Source organism: Mauremys reevesii, unplaced genomic scaffold (genome assembly GCF_016161935.1).
Source record: "Mauremys reevesii isolate NIE-2019 unplaced genomic scaffold, ASM1616193v1 Contig14, whole genome shotgun sequence".
In the NCBI taxonomy this organism is placed as follows: domain Eukaryota; kingdom Metazoa; phylum Chordata; order Testudines; family Geoemydidae; genus Mauremys; species Mauremys reevesii.
The window spans coordinates 115,999-122,689 of NW_024100760.1; the positions used below are offsets into that span (position 1 = coordinate 115,999).

General features: G+C 49.2%; 1 long non-coding RNA gene across 1 annotated transcript; it reads left to right on the forward strand.

Annotated features, from left to right (window-relative positions):
- The first annotated feature begins 1,442 nt into the window (after positions 1-1,442).
- LOC120393044 lies at positions 1,443-3,519 on the forward strand. Its single transcript, XR_005591885.1, has 4 exons — positions 1,443-1,462; positions 2,185-2,220; positions 3,036-3,062; positions 3,484-3,519. It is a non-coding gene; the product is annotated as an uncharacterized LOC120393044 (long non-coding RNA).
- Positions 3,520-6,691: the final 3,172 nt, after the last annotated feature.

Below are 6,691 nucleotides of genomic sequence, written 5' to 3' on the forward strand. Positions count from 1 at the left end.
AGGGTTTGAGCAATGAGCATCCCATTGCACATTGGAAAGTTGGCACCTGTAGCTCCAGCCCAGGAGTTGGTGCCTATACAAGGAGCCGCATATTAACTTATGAAGAGCTTTGGAGCCGCAGGTTGGCCACCCTGCACTAATCAGATCCCTGGACTGGAGTCCTCTGTCAAATTTGAGATTGTAGGTCTGGTAGCTGTCAGCAGGTCAGTGGGTGGAGGGTTGCAACTTACTGGCTGAGAAGAGCCCTGTGAACCAGGCTTCAAGACATCTCCCTGGCATTAGTCCCTTGACAAGTGAGACCCTCTGGGTCACATTGAACCAGGCTTTTTTAGGTGATTTTTATGGAATGGTCATATTAGTGCAGGGGAGGGTATATTTTCTGCCACTGCTCAGGTGTGCTGGGGGCCGTATCCCTCTCAGATAAGGTACCAAAGCCTGTCAAAGGGGATTTCCATGTAGGGTTTCAAAAGGGAGACATGAAACACCAGGTGAATCTTCTGAGAGTGGGGAAATGAATATTCAAAGACTGAGTTAACCTGTTTCTGTATCATAAAGGAACCAAGAAACTGAAAGTTTAGCCTGCGAGTGTGCAAGTGTCTGCGAGTGTGCATTTGTGCGGAGATGCTCCATAGAGAGCCATACTTTTTGCCCCACTGAGTAGGTGGAGCCTTGCTGTTGATGGTCTGCATAACCTTTGTAGGCTTGTCTTGCCTATTCAAGATGTTTCCTTACTCATGAACCTGATTACTCTGCTGTAGTAGTACTGAGGCGGCTCGGCTGGGAGAAGATGTAGGTAATTGCAGATGGAGTCGGGGGTGGTACCCATACTAAGTACAAAAAGGTCTTTTTTGATCCATGGATTAATGGTCTATGTTGTTATGTGGAAACTCTGCAGAAGGGAGCGGTGAGGATCAATCATTGTGGTGCTGGCTGACGTAATGTCACAGCTACTGTTCATGGATCTTGTTGGTCCTTTCCTTTTGGCCTCCGGATTTGGGAGGATAAGCAGAGAAAAGACAAGTGTGGACCCCCATCAGGGCATAGAGCCTTCCACCGGAACCAGCTCATGAACTGAGACCCCTGATCAGAGGTAACACGTAATGGATATCCATGGAGATGAGAGTGTGAAACTTTAGGGCTCTGCTGTTGATATAGCATGCCTGGGCTAGCAGTGTATCTGGGAGCAGTATGGGCAGGAGCTAAAGGTATTCGCCTGACTATGCACCAGGAGGTCCGAACAAGTTTGTTCTTTAGCGACTAGCCCAAACTCCAGCACGTGCTTCCCTGCTACTTTTAGCGCACTGGCTCAAGCAGATCTAGCACGTGTCTGGCTGCCCAAACTGGGAAGCACCCTCCCAGCTTCAGAATAGACGTACCCACAATTTGGAGCAGGCCCATGCTGAATCCAGATGATCTTCTTTTCTTCTCTCCCCAGAGTGCGGCCAGCTTCGTAGGACAATTGGTAAGTTCATCCATGTCCCCAGTAGAGCTGCGGTTCCCAGCCACACAAGGTGCTGAACAGATCCAGAAACACTGATACCGTAGGGCAGGGCTGAGTGAACATTTTGAGCTGAAATTAGAGTCATATTAGTTATCCCAGACCCAGTGCAGCACTGTGAGCTCTCTACAGCAGATACAGGGTTACCTGCTCTTATGCCTGGATAGACAGACAGGTGTCACCTGGCCTGTGACAATCCAATGCGATCACATTGTTCTAGCTGCTGTCTATAGATGACTGTTGGAGTGCAGCTTTTCTGGGCCAGTTCCCAGAAAGTGGCTCATGTTTCCATGCTTTGTTGCCAAAGCCAGATACCAAATTTGAGCCCCGATCACCTGCACGGCCATGCCCTAATTATACCTGGAGTGTGTAGCTTTGATGCTCCAAAGTGCTGCTAATAACACAGAACAGGAATTCCCCTTAGATGGAAGGGTTGGGAATGTCAGAGCTGTATTGGGATCCAGATCCACATCTTCCATCAAGGTTAGATGATTTGCAAATCTCATGGCTTCTGCATATTAGTGTAACACTAACCACCAGCCCCACAGCTATCAATGCTGCTGGCTCCTGCACTGGCTCAGGGAGTGTGACTGTGGGTGTCTGTAACTAACCCCAGTCACAATGGGTCACACAGCATCACACAGCTTCTGTGTCTGTGTCTAACTCTTTTCTCTTGCCCATTTCAGAGACTGAGAAGGATAAGAACATGCGACTGGAATCAGGTACTTGGATAATCCCTGGTGTGTTTGTACTTTCATACTATAAGGAGATAGGACAATCACCACACAAAATGTGTAGGCTTCACTCACCTTCATGATCATCACCCTGTGCCTTGAAAATATTCAAACACTGCAGTGTCTGTAGCTCACATTTCAGTATCACTCTAATTGATGGAGTGAATGCCGTGCATATGGATCAGTGGGACTTACTGAGGGTCTGGGAAAACTTCCTCCCTACTATGCTCTGTAAGGTGCACTCTGATGGGCCCCAGCACCCACATTGTTCCACTATAATTCAAGACAGGACCTGAACCCACGTCTTTAGAGGTGGACAGTAGCTTCAGTGCTATACAGTCCCATGAACCCTTCCCCAGCTAAGCTCCTGCCAGCCACTGATACTAGAGTCACAAATTTTTACAAATCAGCACCACAAAGGGATTTCCTGGCACAGAAATAGGAGGTCTGAGGCCAAATGAAGGTTGTGTGATACCTATTCTGGTGTAATGTTCCCTTAACTCATTCTCTATAGTGCCATCCGTTGGGGTGGAGGGAGAAGGGGGATTGACCCTTGGGGCAATTTATGGGCTCTGTTTAGGGACTGATCTGGGACCTTGTTTGTTCATTAACAACAGTTTTGTCTTACGTGTCCTATCAGTTCTGAGTCCCTTGGCTCATTTGGTACTTGTCTGCCTGCTCAAACTGGGAAGCTCACTCCAGCTGCAGTGAAGATGCATTTAGACATTGGAATAACCCTACATCATTGTTCTTGGAATGATCCACACTGAACCCATGATCTTCTCCCTTTCTTCTCTCCCCAGACCTCAAGGTGCAGCATCAGAAGATGGGTAAGTTCACCGACCTCCCCAGTAGAGCCCCTGGGTAGCAGCTCCCAGCCACATATGGTGCTGAACAGATACAGAAGCACTGACACCGCAGGGCAGGGCTGAGTGAATAGTTGAGGCCAAAATCAGAATCACATTACTTATCCCAGTCCGACCGCAGCATTGTGAGCTCTCCACAGCAGACACCTGCTTTCATGCATGGATAGACAGACAGGTGTCACCTGGCCTTTGACAATGCAATGCCCATCACATTGTTCTGATGCAGGAGAAGGGGCCAGCCGCTCTCTATAGATAACTGCTGCAGTGCAGGTTCCTAGGGCTAGAATTGTGACTGTGGTGTGTCTGTAACCCCAGTCATTATGGGGCACACAGCATCACACAGCTCCTGTCTCTGTGTCTAACTCTTTTCTCCTCCCCATTTCAGAGATTGAGAAGAGGAAGAACAAGGATCTGGAATCAGGTACTTGGGTCAACCCCTGATAAACGTGTGTCTGTGCTTTCCCACTCTTATCATTTGGAATATCAGCACATACAATGTGTGGACTTTAGCCACCATCATGACCATCTCCCCCTGCCCAGGGTAGAAATGTGCACTGCAGAGTTGGCAGCTCACATTTCAGTACCATCCCTAACAACTGAGAGTGAATTTAATGCCTATGGACCAGCAGGATTCTGGCTACGTCTCCACTGCCCAACAGTTCCCAGTACGGGGGTGTGAATAGGAATGCGCACCAAAGTGCTGCTCTGTAACCACCCCATGTGGTCACTCTTACACTCTAGCTCCTGGCCTCAAATGAACAGAGACCCCACCCACTACTTCCCTGCTATCCCAGCCCTCAGCTCCTTAGTCCCATTTCCCCCTCTCCCAGTCTAGACCTGGGCCTCGAATGAACAGACCTTTCAAACCCTGCTGTGCTTTGTATGGACTCTGTTAGGTGCACTCTGATGGGCCCCACCACCCACATTGTTCCACTAGAAGCTGAGACAGGACCTGACCCCATGTATCTAGGGATGGACAGTAACTCCAGTGCCACCCAATTCCACAGAATCCTTCCCCAGCTAAGCTCCTTCCAACCACTGACCTTAGAGTTACACACTTTTGCAAATCAACACCAGAAAGGGATTGGCCGGCACAGAAATAGGAGGTTTGTAGCCAGGTGACAGGCTGTAGCAGTGCAGGGCTCTCTCTACCTGATACATGTTCTGGTGTGACGGTCCCTTACCTCATTCCCTGCAATGCCATCACCTGGCGGTGCTGCCCTGAGGGACGATTTGTGAGCTCTCTTTTATTGCTGATTTGGGACCTTCTCTACTGTTCATTAACAACAGTTTGTCTGACACATCCTGTCACATCTGAGACCCTTGGCTCATTGGGTACGTCTATACTACAGCTGGAAGTGAGATTCCCAGATCGGGCACCGAGACACATGCTAGCTCTGCTTCAGTGTCATGAACAGGATCATAGAATCATAGAATATGAGGGTTAGAAGGGACCTCAGGAGGTCATCTAGTCCAACCCCCTGCTCAAAGCAGGACCAATTCCCAACTAAATCATCCCAGCCAGGGCTTTCTCAAGCCTAACCTTAAAAACCTCTAAGGAAGGAGATTCCACCACTTCCCTAGGTAACCCATTCCAGTGTTTCACCACTCTCTGAGTGAAAAAGTTTTTCCTAATATCCAACCTAAACCTCCCCACTGCAACTTAAGACCATTACTCCTTCTTGTCATCAGATACCACTGAGAACAGTCTAGATCCATCTGCATTGAAACCCCCTTTCACGTAGTTGAAAGCAGCTATCAAATGCCCCCTCATTCTCCTCTTCTGCAGACTAAACAATCCCAATTCCCTCAGCCTCTTCTCATAAGTCATGTGCTCCAGCCCCCTAATCATTTTTGTTGCCCTCTGCTGGACTCTTTCCAATGTTTCCACACCCTTCTTGTAGTGTGGGGCCCAAAACTGGACACAGTACTCCATATGAGGCCTCACCAATGTCGAATAGAGGGGAATGATCACGTCCCTCGATCTGCTGACAATGCCCCTACTTATACAGCCCAAAATGCCGTTAAACTTCTTGGCAACAAGGGCACACTGTTGACTCATATCCAGCTTCTCGTCCACAGTAACCCCTAGGTCCTTTTCTGCAGAACTGCTTCCTAGCCATTCGGTCCCTAGTCTGTAACAGTGAATGGGATTCTTCCATCCTCTGCACTTGTCCTTGTTGAACCTCATCATATTTCTTTTGGCCCAATCCTCTAATTTGTCTAGGATGTGTGTGGTCAGGCCTAGTGGTTGGAACAGGAGTCAGGTGTGAGGAGACAGGCAGGGTCAGGTTACCAGGAGATCAGCGTCAGGGTGTAGGATCAGGTTAGGACAAGGGAAGAAGAGCTCAGCAGTAAAAATCCCATTTGTATGGACAACTTCCTGGTCCCGTGGTTGGTTGAAATAGACCAGGGAAACAATCGGGACCTGCACTGTTTCACTATTCCAGGGGTGGCCAAACCAATTCTGAGAAGGAGCCAGAATTTACCAAAGTACATTGCCAAAGAGTCACAGTAATACGTCAGCAGCCCTCCATCAGCTCCACCGCAACCCCCCTGCTCCCAGTGCCTCCTTCTGACTGACAGCCCCACCGATCTGCGCCTCTTCCTCCCTCCCTGCACCTCCAGATCTGCCATTTCGTGGTGTGCAGGAGGCTCTCAGGGGAGAATTGGAGGAGCAAGGGCATGGCAGGCTCAGGGAGGGTGCAGCTAGGGATGGAGTGGAGTCAGGGCCTGTGGCAGAGCCCAGAGTCGAGCAGTGAGCAGCCCATGGCACATTGGAAAGTTGGCGCCTGTAGCTCCAGCCCCAGAGTCGGTGCCAGTACAAGGAGCCGCATATTAACTTCTGAAGAACCGCATGTGGCTCCGGACCCACAGGTTGGCCACCCCTACACTAATCAGATCCCTTGACTGGAGTCCTCTTTCAAATTTGAGATTGTAGGTCTGGTAGTTGTCCGCAGGTAGGTGGTTGGAGGGCTGCAACTTACTGGCTGAGAAGAGCCCTGTGGACCAGGCTTCAAGACATCTCCCTGGCATCAGTTCCTTGCCAAGTGAGACCCTCTGGGTCACATTTAACCAGGCTTTTTGAGATGATTTTTATGGAATGCTCATATTAGTGCAGTGGTGGATATATTTTCTGCCACTGCTCAGGTTTTGTTGGGGGCTGTATCCCTCTCAGATAAGGTACCAAAGCCTGTCAAAGGGGTTTTCCATGTAGGGTTTCAAAAGTGAGACTTGAAACACCAGGTGAATCTCCTGAGAGTGGGGTAACTGACATTCAAAGACTGAGTTAACCTGTTTCTGGGTCCTAAAGGAACCAAGGAAGTGAAAGTCTTGCTTGCGAGTGGGACTCTCTGTGCAGAGATGCTCCATCAAGAGCCATACTTTTTGCCCCACTGATTATGGTCCACATAACAGTTGCATTCTTGTCTTGCCTATTCAAGATGTTTCCCTCACTCATGAACCTGATTACTCTTCTGTACTAGGACTGAGGTGGCTGGGCTGGGAGAAGACGTAGGTAATTGCAGATGGAGATGGAGTCGGGGGTGTTACCCATTCTAAGTACAAAAGGGTCTATTTTGATCCATGGGTCT